This window comes from Mauremys mutica, chromosome 7 (assembly GCF_020497125.1).
Source record: "Mauremys mutica isolate MM-2020 ecotype Southern chromosome 7, ASM2049712v1, whole genome shotgun sequence".
Lineage (NCBI taxonomy): Eukaryota > Metazoa > Chordata > Testudines > Geoemydidae > Mauremys > Mauremys mutica.
In genome coordinates, this window is record NC_059078.1 from 51,163,731 (window position 1) to 51,183,498 (window position 19,768).

General features: G+C 45.8%; 1 protein-coding gene across 1 annotated transcript in view; it reads left to right on the forward strand.

Moving 5' to 3' along the window:
* Positions 1–4,392: 4,392 nt before the first annotated feature.
* Positions 4,393–19,768, forward strand: part of MON1A (MON1 homolog A, secretory trafficking associated) — a 50,040-nt gene continuing 34,664 nt past the window's right edge. The window contains exon 1 of the mRNA XM_045025342.1: positions 4,393–4,645. The gene's annotated coding sequence lies outside the window, so the exon portion shown is untranslated. The remainder of the gene's footprint in view (positions 4,646–19,768) is intronic.

Consider the following 19,768-nt stretch of genomic DNA (forward strand, 5'->3'; position numbering starts at 1 on the left):
ATCCTAACAAGAAAATAAAGGCTGAGATAATTGACCAAGTCAAGCAAGACTCCTCACTAGAGTTACCACCTGGCTGGTATTTGACTGGCCTGGCCTGTTTTTTTTTTTTTTATGGATTTGCCAGTTGCCAGAAAAATAATTTTATCTATCTATCTATATATTTATAAATCTGCTGGGATTTTTAACATGGTCTAAATGTTTGCATTATTATCACAATACACTGGGATAGCTAATGTTAAAAGTTTCTCTGTCCAGCTAAAGATGCTGCAGTTTTCCCACTTCCTCAATGTAAGCAATAACAGATCAAAACTCTTTGAAAATGCAGCAGCTGCCTGCCCACCAATAATAAAATCATGTACAGAGGGAAATAAAAAAAACTTGCAAGTGCACTGCACAGGTGTGAGAGAGGGTTTGAGTCACATATGTGGGATATTACTCAATCTTATCTCTATGTGTAAACTCTCTAGATACTATAAGTGGCTGGGGAGGAAGGTTGTGGAGTTGCTTTGTGGTTGGGGTTGTGCCAGGCTTGCCTTGTGGGAAGGGTGCTGGGTTTTTTGCATTTCAAAGGTGGTAACCCTCCCCCTTCTCCCCACTCAGGCCAGTCACCCACAGCTGCCCCCCATACTCCAGCTAGATCCCCACACTCAGGCCCCTCACTCCCTGCCACTCTGGCTAGGCCCCCAAAGCCAGGCCCCTTGCCACCCCTACTCCAGCCAGACCCCCACAACTCCTTCACACACCCTCCCACTCTGGCTAGCCCTTCCAACCAGATCTCCATTTTCACTTAAAAAGTTGGATTATATAGGGAGCTCAGCCTACATGATGAGCAATTAAGTGCATCACTCTCTAGCAGAAAGTAGGAAGACTTTGTAAACACAGTTATCAATAGCCTAGAAATGGAGAAGGAGGAACAGTCAGAAAATATTGACCATAGAAAGGTATGGAGTACATGGCACCTGGGATGGGGTGTCCACCCCACACAAGCCCTGAGCAGGTTAATGTGGGTCAGGAGGAGCCAATTTACCTTAGACACTGCACTGGGAGGGGAACCAGGGATTGATAGCACCTAATGGCAGATAAAGTGCAGCTGGGATAGGATTTTAAAGCCAGGAAGGGCACATAAGGATGAGGTTTGCAGTTGTTTCCTTTGTTTTTTTGGCAGGGGGACTTGAACCTGGGACCTTTGCAGCTTAGTATATGAGCCTCTACTGTATGAGCTAAAAGCCATATGGCTCTTAGCTAAGGCTGTAGAGCAGACTCATTAATCTCTCTCTAAGTGGTCTCTGTGCCATGGGATGGGACAGAACATCACACCCAGAAAGTGTGTGGGTCACACCTAGGGAAGGGGAGATGGCTTGGGACAAGGAGGTGCTGTGCTGTAGAGGGAGAATAGGCCCTGGGGCCCTGCCTGGACTAGGGAGTTGTATAAGAGGCCCAAAGAGATGAAGTAGCCATGGGAAGAGGAGGAAGCTGTAGTGGTAAACCAGGAGCTAGTGGGGAGGAACCCAGGGAAACAACAACATGGCCTGAGACTGAGCAGACCTATGTGGCTAGTCTTAGGCCACCTGGGCTGGAGCCTGGTGGGCTTAGATTCCCCTACTAGGTGCTGCCATAGGACCTGGAGTTGGAACAGAAGACTGAGAAGGCAAGGGGGACTCTGTTATCCTTGAAGGTGGGGGGGATCACATGGTGAACTGGCCAGGGGGCTGAATCACAAAAAGGGAGCACCTTGAGTCATGGGAAAAGATAGAGAGGGGCCATAGCATGAGTAACTGATGGAAGAGGGTCTCAGATGGAGGCAAGAGCTAATTCCCACACCTAGCCCAAGGAAGTGCACTTGCAGTGAGTGGAACCCCTTCACAATGCCTGATGCCAAACTCATCTCTGCTGTAACATCCCTGACTTTGGTAAGGTTACCCTGGTCATGAGCTTGGCCTCTAGAGCATGAAGAAACAGTGAAAGATGTTTTTGAGAAGTCTAGGAAAACCCTGGGATAGGAAGAGAAACATGAATGCAGTACTGATCTCCAAAAAAGGACAGGAGAATGATCCTGGCAATTACTCTCTGCAGACTTTTAGCTATTCCATTATTTTGCCAAACATAAGAATTCCTAGGCTGTCTCCAAGCCAAGTTCCGCCAAGTCGGGTATCCTGGGGCTGCCATGAGATGCTGCAGAGGAAAGTAAGAATCCTGCACAGTAGCAGATGTGGGAAAACCTGACCCCCCTCATTAGGTCTCATCCTGGCCTCTAATAGAGATGGGGTTAAGTCCTAAAGCATGAGGTTTAATTACCCTGTCCAAAGTTTGTGTTGTCACTAATTATGACAGCTATGGATGGTCTTGATATCTTATAAATAACCAATCCATTTTTAAATCTTAATTCTTTGTCTCAATGACATCCTGTAGTGGTGAGTTCTGCAGTCTAATTACAGACTGTGAGGGGGAAAATTCCTTTTATCGGTTTTGGATTTCTTACCTTTTAACTTTGTGTCTCCTTGTCCTTGTATTATGAGACAGGGAGAACACCTGCTCCTTATCTGCCTTCTCGAGACCAGATGGGTGATGGAATAGCTTTTATTGGACCAACTTCTGTTGGTGAGAGACAAGTTTTGAGTACCCCAAGGAAGCTCTGTATCTTGAAAGCTTGTCTCTCTCATCAACAGAAGCTGGTCCAATAAAAGCTATTACCTCACACACCTTGTCTCTCTCATATCCTGGGACCGACCTGGCTACAACTACACTGCATATATTTCTCTAGAATAGATCAGTCATTATTTTATATGTGTTTATCATCTCCCCTCTTATTCATCTCCTTTCTAAGGTGACAAGCCCAGTCTTTCCAATCTCTCTTCCTGGGAGTTTCTCCAGACCCTGGATCATTCTCTGAACAGCAGTTCTGCAATATCCTATGTGAGATGGGGTGTTTAGTAACACACGCAGATGGGGCCACACCATTGTTTTATATAAAAGTAGTAGAATAGTCTCCATATTCTTCTCCATCCCATTTCCTATGCAGCCAAACTACAGCTGGGTGAAATTTTTCAACAGAAAACTTTTTTCCACCAAAAAAATGTGGGTTTGGGTCAGCTGAAACATTTTTCAAATTCCTGTCAAAGCTATTGAATGGTTTTGGTGGTGGGTGGGGGACAAAATGTGTTAAACTTTTTTTTTAATTTGGACATTTTCAAAATAATGTTTTGGGTTTTTTTTATTCAAAATGACTTTTTGTTTTGAATTTTGTTTTATTTTAAAGTGGAGGCAAACCGAAAAAGAAAGCATTTTAGTTTGAGGTAGAACAAAACATTTAATTCTACCTGAGACAAATTTCTTCTTTTTCAGTTCAGCCACCAAACTGAAGAATCAGTTATTTCCACAGTGCTAACCTGAACATCTCTTTAGCTTGTTTGACTGCACCTACCCATGGAGCAGCACTCTCCACTGAGCTGTCCTACAGTGACACCTAGATCTCTTTCTTGTGTTGATGCAGTTAAATTGGACCCCAAAAGATGTCATGTAGCTTAACTTGCTCCAAAGTGCGTAACTTTGGACTTGCCAACAGTGAATTGCATTTGCTGTCATATTGTCTATTCCCTTAGCTTGGTTAGGTTTCCCTGAAGTTCTGCGCAGTCCCCTCTGGTCCTAACCTAAATAGCTTTGTGTCCTCAGCAAACTTTGCTACCTTACTGCTCACCTGCCTCTCCAACCATCTCTATAGAACCATAAGAATTAAGGAGCATATTTACAGAAAACAAAGATTGGTAAAACACCTCAGTGATGCCAGAGCTCAGGTGTATCAGACCTCTCATCAGAGTTCAGGCGCTGCTCTGCTGCACTCTATCATCAGAAAGCCCCCTTGTACTGAACTTGTGCCTCTCCCTGGAACAGGATGACCAGACTCCCCAGTGTTAGCGGGACCGTCCTGATATTAGGGGCTTAGCCTTTGGCTTATATACGCAACTATACCCCTCCTCCCTGGAAAAATAGCATCCTGAATTTTCCACACTTGCTATCTGGTCACCCTACCCTGAAAGCAGAGGCATGTTATTAGACAGGCATAGCCCCTGGGCTTTAGCCTGCCTCTGGGTCTGGTTGCAGCCAGCACCACAGCTGAGCACAGAGCAATGGAAATAGAGAACATTCACGCAGGCTGCTCTGTGCTAAGGGTTTTGCAGCAGTAGCTTGCGTCAAACTGCTGGACAAAGCACTGGTGACCACTGCGGGGACCAGTGCTGCACACTAGTCCCCAGAGTGGGGGAGAATGGACGGCCCAGGTGATCCGTGAGGCCATTTTTATCTGGCAAGTGTCATTGCTGCCCACCACACTGCACCGAGTCCTTGTGGACTACAATCCCCAAGCTGCACTGGGGTGTGTGACACTGGAAACGGAGCTAGAGGAGAAGCAGCTATGCAGTGCTTTCCTGGCTGGACTCGGCAGGAGCAAGCTTGGCTGGACGCCCTGTGCAGTGTTTCTGCGATTACAATGACAGCGTGTCCTGAGGAGGCAGCAGCAGACAGGCCGCGAACCCCCCCGGGCATCCCTCCCTCCCCCTTTGTCTAGGCTTCGCAAAGCAGCCACTGACGCTGGGTTCCTGCCAGAGCTGCGAAGCAGGGCCTCCCGAGCGCAGCTGGGAGAACCAAACAGGTTGGTCCCTTTGAGTCTCTCTTTGTCCCCGACGTTCAGCCACCCCAAGGAACCTGCCCCCTCTGGCTGTGGCGCTTCTTGGCCACCTCCAAGACATCTCCTAGGCATAGCGAGTGGAGTGGGGTCTGCAAGGAAGGGTGCCCAAGCGAGAGATGTGCCTGGTCTCCCTCTGGCAGCGAGCTGCCAGTGTTCCAGTGCGGGGAGGGGCTCCTCCTGTGTTGGGGGTGAAGGCAGGGTCAGGGTGGGGCAAGGATAGTGAGGGGAAAACAGGGGCATCCCTGCACCCCCGGCTGTGCTTCTATTTGGTCTTACCCCATCTCCATTTGGGAGTGGGTGGGGAGGATGGGGGCAGACAACACAAGCCCAGATCAGTGCTGGTGGAAGGTGCCAGGCTGGGAGCCCTGAAGCCTAAAGAACAAGCACAGCCCCCAGGAGCACCAGGGCATGCTCCTCCCCATTACCCAATGGCCCTCATGCCCAGGTGCTGGGCCATGCCAGTGACAGCGGTGGATTTCCAGTGGCGGTGGTCTTGATGTCCACACCTGCCCACAAAGCCCATTTCCCACAGCCCACCTAACTAGATGGGAAGTGCGATCACAACCATCTTGGGGCAAAGTCAAACCAGCAGCCCAAAGGCTCTGCATCCCATTCCCTGTGTCTGTCACTGATGAAATCCCACTGCTGGGAAGTGACCAGTGAGACCCCTCAAGCTGAGCGCAGCAGAGACCTCATCAGCTCTTTCCAGCTGGGCCAGTCAGAGAAACCACTGCAGCCCTGGCCCTTGCAGTGCTAAGTGATGCCTCTGCCTGCCAACTCCGCAGCTGGGGGACCCCTGCTGCCAGCGCCCAGAGAATCCATAAGTGGCTACCGACAGAGGTTTGCAGCGACTGGAAAGGGAAGTGGCAGGACTTAGGGTTAGATCTGCCATGGCTGGAAGCAGCAGCTGTGCTGGACAGTACCTGGTGTGCTAGAGCAAGGCTGCGTGAGGAGCTTCCAGCAGTGCTGCACTTTTTAAAGAGAACTAAAAATTCACTGTAACTTAGGTACACGTGACCATGACTTGATTGCATTTATAATGCGCATGCAGAGTAACGATCAGACCAGTGATATGTACCCTTGGTGCTTTAATAGTGCTGTAGTCACAAAACTGAAAACAATTATGAGCCAAATCAGCCGGGAGGATGAATTTAATCAGAAAAATGGGAATGATAACAGGGAATCATTTCAGAACATTGGCTTTTCGGGCATCTGCTAACACAGTCAAGGAGGGTAGGCTGTACTGGTTAAAAAAGCTGACCTGGTTTAGAGGGGAAGTGAGGGCAGCTATTAAAAAAAATACAACAAATGGAGGAAAAGAGAAGTTGATAGTAATGAATATAAATCGGAAGTTAAGAATTGTAGAAAACTGATAGGGAAGCCAAGGGACACAAGAAACCTATGGCCGCAGAGTCAAGGACAGTGAGGTGTTAAAATATATTGTGCATAAAAAGTATCCTGGCAATAGTCTTGGTCCATTACTTAATGGACACAGTCGACTCATCAGTAATAATGGCAGAAGTGCTTAATAAATATTGCTGTTCTGTATTTGGGGGGGGGAATCAGATGATATAGTCTCATCACATAGTAATTACACTCTTTCCATTTCACTAGTATCTCTGGCGGATGTGGAACAGTAGCTACTAACGTTAGCCATTTTTAAATCGGCAGGTAGAACTTGCATCCAGGAGTTTCAAAAGGGCTGGCTGAGGAGCATGCTGGACTATTAATATTGATTTTTTAAAATAAGTCATGGAGCAATAGGGAAATTCCAGAGGAGTGGAAGAACACTAATGTTGTGCCAATTTTTAAAATTGACCCAGGTAATTATAGGCTGGTCAGCCTGACATGGACGCTGGGCAAGAGAATGGAGCAAGAGAATGATATGAGACTTGATTAATAAGGAATTAAAAGAGGTTAATTAATGCAAATCAATGGGTTTATGGAAAATAGATCCAATCAAGCTACCTTGATATATTTTCAAGTTTGGTTAATAAAGGTTGATGTAATATGTTAGACTTTTCTAAGGTGTTTGACTTGGCACCACGTGACATTTTGATTACCTAGGGTTACCTAGGGAAGTGGTGGAATCTCCATCCTTAGATGTTTTTAAGGCCTAGCTTGACGAAGTCCTGACTGGGATGATTTAGATGGGGTTGGTCCTGTTTTGAGCAGGGGGTTGGACTAGATGACCTCCTGAGGTCTCTCCCAACCCTAATCTTCTATGATTCTATGATTTAAAAAAAAATAAAATGATATAAGATATACATGGTTCACATTAAATGGATTAAAAACTGGCTAACTGACTGGTCTCAATATAACTGTAAACTGGGAATCGTCATTGAGCGGGTGTGTTTCCATTGGGGATCAGTTCTTGGCCCTAAGCTATTCAACATTTTTATCAATGACCTGGAAGAAAACAAAATCAGGGATAAAGTTTGCAGATGACCCAAAAATTGCAGGAGTGGTAAATAATGAAGAGGACGGGTCACTGATCCAGTGTGATTTAGCTTACTTGGTAAACTGGCTGCAAGCAAACAATATGTGTTTTAATACAGCTAAATGTAATGGTACACATCTAGGAACAAAGAATGCAGTGCATACTTACAGAATGGGGGACTCTATCCTGAGAAGCAGTGACTCTGAAAAAGATGTGGCCCTGGTCTACACTGTGGGGGTGGGGGGTGAAATCGATCTAAATTACGCAACTTCAGCTATTTGAATAACGTAGCTGAAGTCAACATACTTAGATCGACTTACTGTGGTGTCTTCACTGCGGTGAGTTGACTGCTGCCCCGTGGTTTCCCCAGGAATTGAAATTGGGGGGGGGGGGTGTTAGAATTTACAGGGTGGGGGGTTGTCAGGACCGATGAGATATATAAAAGAGATATGAATAAAGTAAATGTTTTGTTAGGATAATGCAAATTTAACATAAGGATAATGCAAGTTACACCAAAACATATAACAGGTCTAGATTTCTAAAAACGTATAATTAAAAAAAAAATGTATTTAATATAAATTGACTTTTGAAAAGTAAGCCATCATGGGATACGAGGGAAGGCCTCTCATGGATCAGTAACTGGTTAAAAGATGGGAAACAAAGGGTAAGAATAAATTATCAGTTTTCAGAATGGAGAGAGATAAATAGTGGTATCCCTGCGGGGTCGGTACTGGGACCATTACTGTTCAACATACTCATAAATGATCTGGAAAAATGGGTAAACAGTGAGGTGACAAAATTTGCAGATGGTACAAAACTATTCAAGATAGTTAAGTCCCAGGCAGACTGCGAAATGTTACAAAGGGATCTCACAAAACTGGGTGACTGGGCAACAAAAATGGCAGATGAAATTCAATGTTGATAAATGCAAAGTAATGCACATTGGAAAACAATCTCAACTATACATACAAAATGAAGGAGTCTGAATTAGCTGTTAACACTCAAGAAAGATATCTTGGAGTCATTGTGGATAGTTCTCTGAAAACATCCACTCAATGTGCAGCGGCAGTCAATGAGTCCCAACATTCTGTTTGCTTTTTTAAAAAGAACAGGAGTACTTGTGGCACCTTAGAGACAAACAAATTTATCTGATCATAAGCTTTTGTGGGCTCCAGCCCACTTCATCAGATGTAGCCCACAAAAGCTTACGCTCAAATAAATTTGTTAGTCTCTAAGGTGCTACAAGTACTCCTGTTCTTTTTGCAGCTGCAGACTAACACAGCTGCTACTCTGAAACCTTTTCTTTTTTTAAGAAAGGGATCGATAATAAGACAGAAAATATCATATTGCCTCTATATAAATCCATGGTATGTGTACACCTTGAATACTGTGTGCAGATCTGGTCACCTCATCCCAAAAAAGATATATTGGAAATGGAAAAGGTACAGAGATGGGCAACTAAAATGATTAGGAGTATGAAACAGGAGGAGAAATTAAAATGACTGGGAATTTTCAGCTTAGAAAAGAGACGACTGGGGTGGTGGGGTATGATAGAGGTCTAGAAATTCTTGACTGGTGTGAAGAAAGTGAATAAGGAAATGTTATTTAATCCTTCACATAACACAAGAACTAGCAGTCACCCAATGAAATTAATAGGCAGCAGGTTTTAAAAAAACAAAAGAGAGTACGTCTTCACACAACATAAAGTCAACCCGTGGAACTCTTTGCCAGGGGATGCTGTGAAGACCAAAACTATAACAGGATTTTAAAAAGAACTAGATAAATTCCTGGAGAATAGGTTCATCAGTGGCTATTAGCCAGGATGGGGAGGGATGCAACACCATGTTCTGAGTGTCCCTAGCCTGTTTGCCAGAAGCTGGGAATGGGCAACAGGGAATGGATCACTTGATGGTTACCTGTTCTGTTCATTCCCTCTGAAGCACCTGGCCTTGACCGCTGTTGTAAGACAGGGTACTGGGCTATATGGGCCATTGGTCTGACCCAGTATGACCATTCTTATGTAAAAATTAATTATAATAATAAAAATGTTTAGTACAGAAACTCCCCAACATAATGACCTCTCAAGATAGCAACAATGTGAGATGATAACCTTGGCAAATAATGCATTTTAAAAATCGTGGCCTACTAGGAAACATGTTTATATAAGTTTCCATTCCCAGTCACAAATTTAGCATTCTGGAGCAAAGTCACTAAAATCTAGTCCAACAAACGAATGTTTATTTAACATGCCCCTTATTTAAGCCATCAGAGGTGCTTTCACGTGAGTACACCTCCCAGGTGGGGGGCAAGAAGGCACCTTACTCGTTCCTCCAGCTGCTCACTCTTCGCTCTGGCCACGGCTGTTCGTTGTGCCACCGTTCACTCCACCGCTCTGTTGCCAATGGCCCTGCGCAGTCACGTTCTGCTGCCCCCTGCCACTGTGACCTCTGCAAGTTGGTCTCTTGAAGTTCCACCCAGCTCTCAGTGATTTCAGCTGAGCTCTCAGTGGGGGAACCTCGCTGCTAGTGCAGTCTGGGCTGTCTTTTACACAAAAACACTGTACCCACAGGAACACTGTCCCCACAGCAAGACTAAGCACTTAGACCTGATTGTCAGTGATTTCAGCTGCAGTGGTCACTTAACAGAACAAAAGACTATCTATGGAGCCTAATCAGCTCTGTCTTTAAACAGTGGAGAGGGACAGGTCCCCACCCTCTCTTTTGATGCCCTCAATCAGCACAAGCTAAGTACAGTCCTACTTCCCTTTACTCATACAATAAGAACAACAATATTTCATTCCCAACCCCTCCTCCCCCCTGCATTCAAGTGGTTTGTAACCCAACCCCAGCCAAAATCTATCACTTGGGCAACACAGCTCTGTTTGCTGGATACCTAGGTAGATTAGGTGTGAATGTAAATACAATCTGGTCCTGAAGCCTTTCCCCCCCAGCTCATCATTAGTTGTCAAGGTGAGCTCATTTAGACTTTGCTTACAAATCATCATTTGAAATTATTAGGTTGGCCAACATCACTGAAATGAATGCACTGACATTGTCATAAAAAACAACAGCTGTATAAGGAAGCTAGTCTATGTTCATACCTTTCAAATCTATTATACTTTCAGATACACATATTTTATCATACACTGTATATGCTTTTAAAGTGTGTATTAATGTGTCAATTTCAATTCAAATTTCCAAACAGTCACTAAATTGGCATGTTTCAGAGTAGCAGCCGTGTTAGTCTGTATCCGCAAAAAGAACAGGATTTGAGCATAAGCTTTTGTGGGCCCACTTCATCGGATGCATAAAATGGAACTTATAGTGAGGAGATATATATACATACAGAGAACATGAAAAGGTGGGAGTTTCCCTACCAACTCTAAGAGGCTAATTAATTAAGATGTGCTATTGTCAGCTGGAGAAAAAAATCTTTTGTAGTGATAATCAAGATGGCCCATTTAAGACGGTTTGACAAGAAGGTGAGAGGATACTTAACATGGGGAAATAGATTAAATGTGTGTAATGGCTCAGCCATTCCCATTCTCTATTTAAGCCTAAGCTGATTGTATCTAGTTTGCATATTAATTCAAGTTCAGCAGTTTCTTGTTGGAGTCTGTATTTGAAGCTGTTCTGTTGCAAAATTGCCACCTTTAAATCTGTTACTGAGTGGCCAGAGAGGTTGAAGTGTTCTCCTAGTGATTTTTGAATGTTATGATTCCTGATGTCAGATTTGTGTCCATTTATTCTTTTGCGTAGAGACTGACTGGTTTGGCCAATGTACATGGCAGAGGGGCATTGCTGGCACATGATGGCATATATCACATTGGTAGATGTGCAGGTGAACGAGCCCCTGATGGCGTGGCTAATGTGATTGGGTCCTATTATGGTGTCACTTGAATAGATATGTGGACAGAGTTGGCATTGGGCTTTGTTGCAAGGATAGATTCCTGGGTTAGTGTTTTTGTTCTGTGGTGTGTGGTTGCTGGTGAGTATGTGCTTCAGGTCGGGGGGGGGGGGCTGTCTTTAAGCGAGGACAGGTCTCTCTCCCAAGATCTGTGAGAGTGAGGGATCATCTTTCAGGATAGGTTGTAGATCTTTGATGATGCGCTGGAGAGGTTTTAGTTGGGGGATGAAGGTAACGGCTAGTGCCGTTCTGTTATTTTCTATGTTGGGCCTGTCTTGTAGTAGGTGACTACTGGGTACTCTTCTGGCTCTATCAATCTGTTTTTTTCACTTTGGCAGGTGGGTATTGTAGTTGTAAGATCGCTTGATAGAGATTTTGTAGGTCTTTGTCTCTGTCTGGGGGATTGGAGCAAATGTGGTTGTATCTTAGAGCTTGGCTGTAGACAATGGACCGTGTGGTATGTCCTGGATGGAAGCTGGAGGCATGTAGGTAAGTATAGCGGTCAGTAGGTTTCCGATATGGGGTGGTGTTTATGTGACCATCGCTTATTAGCACAGTAGTGTCAAGGAAATGGATCTCTTGTGTGGATTGGTCTAGGCCGAGGTTGATGGTGGGATGGAAATTGTTGAAATCATGGTGGAATTCCTCAAGGCCTTCTTTTCCATGGGTCTAGATGATGAAGATGTCATCAATGTAGCGCAAGTAGAGTAGGGGCATTAGGAGATGAGAGCTAAGGAAGCGTTGTTCTAAGTCAGCCATAAAAATGTTGGCATACTGTGGGGCCATGCAGGTACCCATAGCAGTTCCACTGACTTGAAGGTATATATTGTCCCCAAATGTGAAATAGTTGTGGGTGAGGACAAAGTTCAGCCACCAGATTTGGTATGTAACTAGTTAAAAAATCTGTGGGGGGGGTGTAGGGAAATCACTGCTGCTGCCTCTCCCCTGTCGACTCTGCCTGTGCGCTGGAGTACAGGAGTCGACGGGAGAGGGCTTGTGGGTCGATTTATCACGTCTAGACTAGACACGATAAATTGATTCCCGCTGGATCGATCGCTGCCCGCCGATCCGGCAGGTAGTGTAGACATACCCATGAGCTCCCTGTGTAACAAGCAAATGTGAGCCTGGAATGCATAAACAGAGGAATCTTGAGTAAGCATCAAGGTTATTTTATCTCTCTACTTGGCATTGGTATGACCGCTGCTGGAATCTTGTGTCCAGTTCTGGTGCCCACAACTCAAGCAGGATGTTGGTAAATTGGAGAGGTTTCAGAGATGAGCCATGAGAATGATTAAAGGAGTAAAAACTATGCCTTATAGTGATAGACTCTGTCCATTTAGCTTAACAAAGAGAAGGTTTAAGGTGACATAATTACTCTCTATAAGTACATGGCGAACAAATATTTAACAATGGGCTCTTCAGTCTAGCAGACTGCACTATACAGCTCGGCAAATTCAGACTGGTAATAAGGTGTACATTTTTAACAGGGAGCGCAATTCACCATTGGAACCATTTACCCTGGGTCGTGGTGGATTCTCCATCACCGACAATTTTAAAGTCAAGATTGAATACTTTTCTAAAAGATCTGCTCTAGGAATTATCATGGGGCAGTTCTCTGGCCTGTGCTATGTGGGAAGTCAGACCAGATGATCACAAAGGTCCCTTCTGGCCTTGGCATCTCAGAATCAAAAGCCCTTCCAAATGGGAGTCAATTGATAGGGCCCACCTGATAGTGGTAGTAGCAGATACACACTTGTCCCTCAAGTGCTGCCTTTCACTTTTTGCATTTGATTTTGCTGCAGAGAACTGTAGGTGAAGGAGGGAGGGAGTATTTCAGCACAGGAATTGAAGAGGGCAAAAGTTTGTTTGTTTAGCTGTTTATTGCCCCAGAGCCAATGCCACCGTCATTAGAGCTGTAACTCATTAAACAGAATGACAGCTGTAAGATGCCTTCAAATAGTCAACGGGAACATGATCTGAAAGCGGGGAGTTGTGGAGATGTGTTTTGTACAAATGGCTGCATTTCAGAATTGTGGAAAATCAGTTAATCCTTTGGGGCCCCAGCCAGGATCTGAGGTCAGAGCTTCTCCTGTGATAGCTGATGCCTTGCCACCCTTAATGCAGCCAAGATGCATGTAGTTCCTTGAGTTGTGCTAAGCATTGTGCAAGCCACTGTTGCAGAAGCAGCACAGAGCCCTGAATGCTGGTCTTTTCAGACTGTGTTTTAAGGACAGGAGATGATGCAAACAGTTGAGGCAAACTACAGAGCTCAGAGTCTGCACTGTGGCAAATGGTAGTAGCAGATACACACTTGTCCCTCACACGTCTCAAATAAAGACAGTAAAGCTAAAGCACCAGGGCTAGGCCCAGATCAGGTTCATGCACTACCTTCAGGTCCCACTTTTGCTTTCAGTTCCCTTTGCTAGTTCCTGAAATGTGCCTGTTTCGGAGAGAAGAAAGGAATCTGTTTGTCTGGCCTGAGTATGCAGTGTTGTAGCTGTGTCAGTCCCAGGATATTAGAGATCCAAGGTGTTGGTGTCACTAGGCATGACTCTAGGTAACTCAGGAGGGTGGAAAACCACAGTGTCAATGAAGCCTTTCTGTAGTAGGCCTGAATAAACCAAAGCGCTTCCATGTTTGAACTTTAATCGACCTAACAGGCTAGCAACAGAGAATGGTTATCAGTTGCAACACCTGTACCAGAAGGTAATAATGAGGCCTGCTATAATGAGGCCTGCTTGCTCCTGGCTAAGGGGCAAAATAACAGATCAAAGAAAGTAAGACAAGATAACAGTTCACAGAAGAGTTACTAATGAGCTAGATTGGTTTTTGCCAAGTATGACTTAACTGCTTAATGTAATTGCTACAGCAAAGTGTATCTGCTGCATGGGAATGAAAGGTGGGGAGAGAGGGGAAGTGGGGGGGGGGATAGAAGAGGCTTAGTTAAAGTTATGTATAAAAAGAGAAAAAGCTGCTTGTAGCTGTGTGCTTGATTTGAGAAGCCTCTGTCTCCTTGCACCGCTTTGAGATCTCAAATAAACTTTGTCTGCTTCTCCACCTTGCTGTGTTTATTGGAGCGAAGCACACCGGGCAACGAACCTTCCCTGTTGCTGTCCTCGGGCATTCTGTGCCGGCAACAAAGGTGTGCGAGGTAATATCTTGTATTGGACCAACTTCTGTTGGGGAGAGAAACAAACTTTCTAGCTATACAGAGCTCTTCTGCAAGTCTGGAAAAGGTACTCAGTGTCACAGCTAAATACGAAGTGGAGCAGGTTGTTAAGCACAAGTAGCTAATGGTCCCTTGCAATATGTGTTAACTACTTATGTCTGTCCTTAGTGTAATTCCAGCCAAAGCAGGCCTGCCACTTTGTGCACTGCTGTGATAGACCTTCATTGATCCAGATTCTATTTCAGACTCTGCTCTGCCCACGAGCAGAAAATGAATGAGTCTGATATCCAGCCACGGCCGGCTCCAGGCCCCAGCACGCCAAGCGCGTGCTTGGGGCGGCATGCCGCGGGGGGCGCTCCGCCGGTCGCCGGGAGGGCAGCAGGCGGCTCCGGTGGACCTCCCGCAGGCATGCCTGCAGAGGGTCTGCTGGTCCCGCGGCTCCGGTGGACCTCCCACAGGCGTGCCTGAGGAGGGCGGCTCCGACCTCCCGCAGGCATGCCTGTGGATGCTCCACTGGAGCCATGGAACCAGCGGACCCTCCGCAGGCATGCCTGTGGTGTCACTTGAATAGATATGTGGACAGAGCTGGCATCGGGCTTTTTTGCAAGGATAGGTTCCTGGGTTAGTGTTTATGTTGTATGGTGTGCGGTTGCTGGTGAGTATTTGCTTCAGGTTGGGAGGCTGTCTGTAAGCGAGGACTGGTCTGTCTCCCAAGATCTGTGAGAGTGAGGGATCATCTTTCAGGATAGGTTGTAGATCTTTGATGATGCGCTGGAGAGGTTTTAGTTGGGGGCTGAAGGTGACGGCCGTGGCGTTCTGTTATTTTCTTTGTTGGGCCTGTCCTGTAGTAGGTGGCTTCTGGGTACTCTTCTGGCTCTGTCAATCTGTTTTTTCACTTCAGCAGGTGGGTATTGTAGTTTTAAGAATGCTTGATAAAGATCTTGTAGGTGTTTATCTCTGTCTGAGGGATTGGATATGGTGCTGAAGTGATGTGGTGTATCCCATTTGCCTTCATAAACTTTTGAAGCTCCTGAGAGATGAACTGTGGTCCATTGTCGCTCACAAGTTGTTCTGGCAGACCGAAATGACTAAAGAGTCGTCGTAGTTTTTGGATAGTACTCTCTGCAGTAGTGGACTGCATTATAGAGACTTCTGGCCATTTAGAATGGGCGTCTACCACCACCAAGAATATGATTCCTTCAAGTGGGCCAGCAAAGTCAACATGAATACGTTGCCACGGGTTTTCAGGCCACTCCCATGAATGTAGGGGTGCCCACTGGGGTGCATTCCTCACACCCTGACATGATATACAAGCTCTTGCCTTCTCTTCAATAGCACTGTCCAATCCAGGCCACCAAAAATAGCTTCATGCAATTTCCTTCATGCGCACTATTCCACAGTATTCCGGAATGGAGCGGTTCTAACATCTGTAATCTCAGTGGTGGTGAGATAATGACATCTCCCCCACAACAAACAACCAGATTGGATTGATAACTCCGTCCTCTTGGACATGTAGTTAACAAGGTCAGGTGAGACCAGAGAAGTTCATTGAGATTTTCCATGCATCACCAGGTCCATAACTTGGGACAATACTGGGTCAACTCGAGTTGCCTTCTTTACCTGAGTAGCGGTGATGGGTGTATTCTCTACCTGTTCAAAGTAAAATATTCCCTTCTGGGCAATATCTTGACATTTGACTGGCAAAGGCAGCCTTGAGAGACCATCCGCATTGCCATGCAGAGTGGATTTCTGATATTTGATTTCATATGAGTGTGCGGAAAGCAACAATGCCCAACTTTGCATACGACTAGCGGCTAATGGAGGAATGCCTGTGTGGGGTCCAAAAATTGAAGTCAGGGGTCTATGGTCTGTGAGAAGAGTAAACTTCCATCAGAACAGGTACTGATGAAACTTCTGAATTTAGAAAACGATTCCCAATGCCTCATGTTCAATTTGGGCATAGTTAGTTTCTGCTTTGCTTAGAGTTCGTGAAGCAAAAGTAATAGGTCTCTCTTCTCCCAAAGGCATAATGTGTGACACGACTGCTCCCACTCCATAAGGGGATGCATCGCAGGCCAACTGTAGGGGTAAGGATGGATCAAAGTACGTCAGAACTTCAGAATTTAGCAATGCATCCTTAGCTTTGTTAAATGCAACATCACAGGCTTCAGTCCACTTCCAGGCCTTGTTCTGCCCAAGGAGTTCGTGAAGTGGTTTTAGCAGTGTGGCTAACTGAGATGAACTTTCCATAATAGTTCAATAATCCTAGAAACGAGTGTAGCTGGCTAACATTTCGAGGAGGGGTAGCCTCCACAATAGCCTTAACCTTGGCAGGGGCCTTACGAAGACCTGTAGCATCAATGATGTGTCCCAAATATTCAACAGAGGGCTGGAAGAATTCACACTTGTCTTTGCGGACTCTTAGTCCATACTCTTCCAGTCTTTGTAGGGTAGCCTCTAAATTCTTTAGGTGATCCTCCTCATTCCTTCCAGTGACCAGGATGTCATCCAGATAGCACTGGACTCCTGGCAAGCCACACAAGATCTGGCCCTCTGGAACAGGGCGGGAGCAGATATTATTCCAAAGGGTAGGCAACAGTATCGATAAAGCCCCTTATGCGTCACAATAGTCAACAGTTCTTGGGACTTTTCATCAACATGCATCTGTAAATACGCTTGACTCAGATCAATCTTACTGAACTTTTGTCCCCCAGCCAGGCCTGCGAAGAGGTCATCGATGCGGGGAAACGGGTCTTGCTCTGCACACAACACTGGGTTGACAGTGACTTTAAAATCACCGCAAATGCGGAGGGAGCCATCTTTCTTCACTATTGGAACATTAGGAGTTGCCCATGGGCTATGGGTAACTGGTATTAGGTCTCCATTTGTGACCAGGCACTCCAGGTCCTCTTCAGCCTGATGGCATATGGCACAGTTCTGGCTTTCAGATATTTTGGCTGACTGTCAAGTTTAATGTTCAATGTCACAGTGATTCCCTTCATACTTCCCAGATCCTCTCCAAAAACAGCAGCGTGTTTCCTTAGTATAGTGGTCAGACTGGTTTCTTCTTTAGTCACTCGGTGCATTTCTGCCTAATTCAGCTGGATCTTCCTAAGCCAAGATCTACCCATTAAGGCTGGGTAATTACCTCTTGCCCAAGGCTGGGTTTTTGCCGCCTCAAGCAGAAGAAAAAAAAAAGCCACAATCACGATCTGCAGCTCTACTGCCACCGCTTCAGTCTTTGGTGGCAATTCGGCAGCTGGTCCTTCACTCCGAGAGGGAGTGAGGGACACGCCGCCGAATTGCCACCGAAGACCCGGACATGCCGCCCCTCACCGTTGGCCACCCCAAGCAGCTGCTTGCTGGGCTGGTGCCTGGAGCAGGCCCTGCTCTCACCACAAACTGTGGCAATTTAGCAGCCTGTCCATTGAGCTCCACCTTAACATCAGTAGTGCCCAACATGGGCACAGCTTCTCCCATATATGTCTTCAGCACTGTTTTTGTTGCTTTAAGTGGAAGATGCTGTAGCTTTTCTTTTTACACAGTCTTTAAGACCAGTGAAATGGCTGCACCAGTATCCAGTTACATGCGTATAGGTTTGCCGTCCAACAACAGGGTTACCCAGGATTCATGCGAGCCCACTGTCAAAGACAAAACGTGAGTGGCTCTTCTTGTGATGAGGTATCTCCTTGGTCATCCTGGGTCTGCTCTAGGGTATTTCCCTTCTAGCAGCAAAAAAGGGGTTTGGTGGGTTTTTTTTTTTTTTGTACCTTAACTTCTACTTCCTTCTGTTGCTGGGGCAGCACAGAGAGCCCACCCTTGTTGCCACGTTGTTATATCCTTGGGGGCAACAGTTTTAGGAAGAAATCACTGTAGACACAGAGAGCTGTAAACCTTGAAGCAGCCATTTATTACCACACAGAACTAACCAACAGCCAGCCAAAACTGGCTGGGCTATCCCCTAATAATCTAACTCAGTTGCCATAGCAACACAAGATTCTATTACCACGACAACCAAACACACAACACCCCTCATTTGGTCACTCGAGATACAGAAGTGCGGGAGCAGGCCAGAGTGGGGTGAGGAAGCCCACTACCCCTAGCCCTGAGTTCACTGCCTCAATCCCTGTATTCAGAGTGACCCAAGGTGATTTGAGTGGAAGTGAGACTGTTGTGGAGGTCCGGTTTTCTCCCCAAGTCAGCAGGATTCTTGCCCAGTGGCGCCTGGAACATTCCCTGAAATTCTGGAATTGATCAAACACAATATCCAAGAGTACTACTTTATAAACAGAGCAATGCTGTGAGCTTAGTGTAGGGCCTTGCTTAACTCTGCTAGTTTAATCACTGGCGCTCCCAACCCTGCCTGTAATTAGAGTAGCCCTGTAATGATTTTACTCCTCTTAAGTTACTGATACATACTCTTAAACTTGACTTAAAGGGCGAACAGGAATCGAGAGGACTAAGGGCGAACAGGAATCGAGAGGACTTGCAGCCAGTGGGAGCAGGGGATAGACCAGAGAATCATACTGTCACCAGGAAAAGGCAGGTCTACGTGATTGGTGACTCCTTACTGAGAAGAATAGACAGGCCTGTAACTAGAGCTGATCCGGAGAACAGAAGGGTGTGCTGTCTGCCGGGTGCTAAGATACGGGATGTGGACCTGAGGCTGAAAAGGATCTTAATGGGAGCGGGAAAGAATCCATTGATTATCCTTCATGTGGGAATGAATGATACGGCTAGGTTCTCGCTGGAACGTATCAAGGGAGACTATGCCAGGCTGGGGAAGACGCTTAAGGAAATCGAGGCTCAGGTGATCTTCAGTGGGATTCTGCCTGTTCCTAGAGAAGGGCAACAAAGGTGTGACAAGATTATGGCGATCAACAGATGGCTCAGGCAGTGGTGCTATAAGGAGGGCTTTGGGATGTACAGCCACTGGGAAGCATTCATGGACAGAGGACTGTTCTCTCGGGATGGACTTCACCTGAGTAAGGAGGGAAATAGACTTCTAGGATGGAGGCTCGCCCAACTGATTAAGAGAGCTTTAAACTAGGAATTTGGGGGAGATGGTTGGGAGATGTCCAGGTAATCTCCACGCCGGAATTTAACACCGAGAGGGAAGAAAACAAAGTAAGAGAGGATACAGCCATGAGCAGAAGAATGGACATAAGGAGGAAGGGTAGTGTAGATATCAGTCTAATAGGTGATACTGGTGGTAGAATGTCTGTGCCTAACCAGATAAAGAATGTCAGTGAAGCCAAACAGCAAAAATTAAGCTGTCTGTACACTAATGCGAGGAGCCTAGGAAACAAAATGGAGGAACTAGAGCTACTGGTGCAGGAAGTGAAACCGGATATTATAGGGATAACAGAAACATGGTGGAATAGTAGTCATGACTGGAGTACAGGTATTGAAGGCTATGTGCTGTTTAGGAAAGACAGAAATAAAGGCAAAGGTGGTGGAGTAACATTGTATGTCAATGATGAGGTTAACTGTAAAGAAATAAGAAGGGATGGAATGGATAAGACAGAGTCTGTCTGGGCAAAAATCACATTGGGAAAGAAAGCTACTAGAG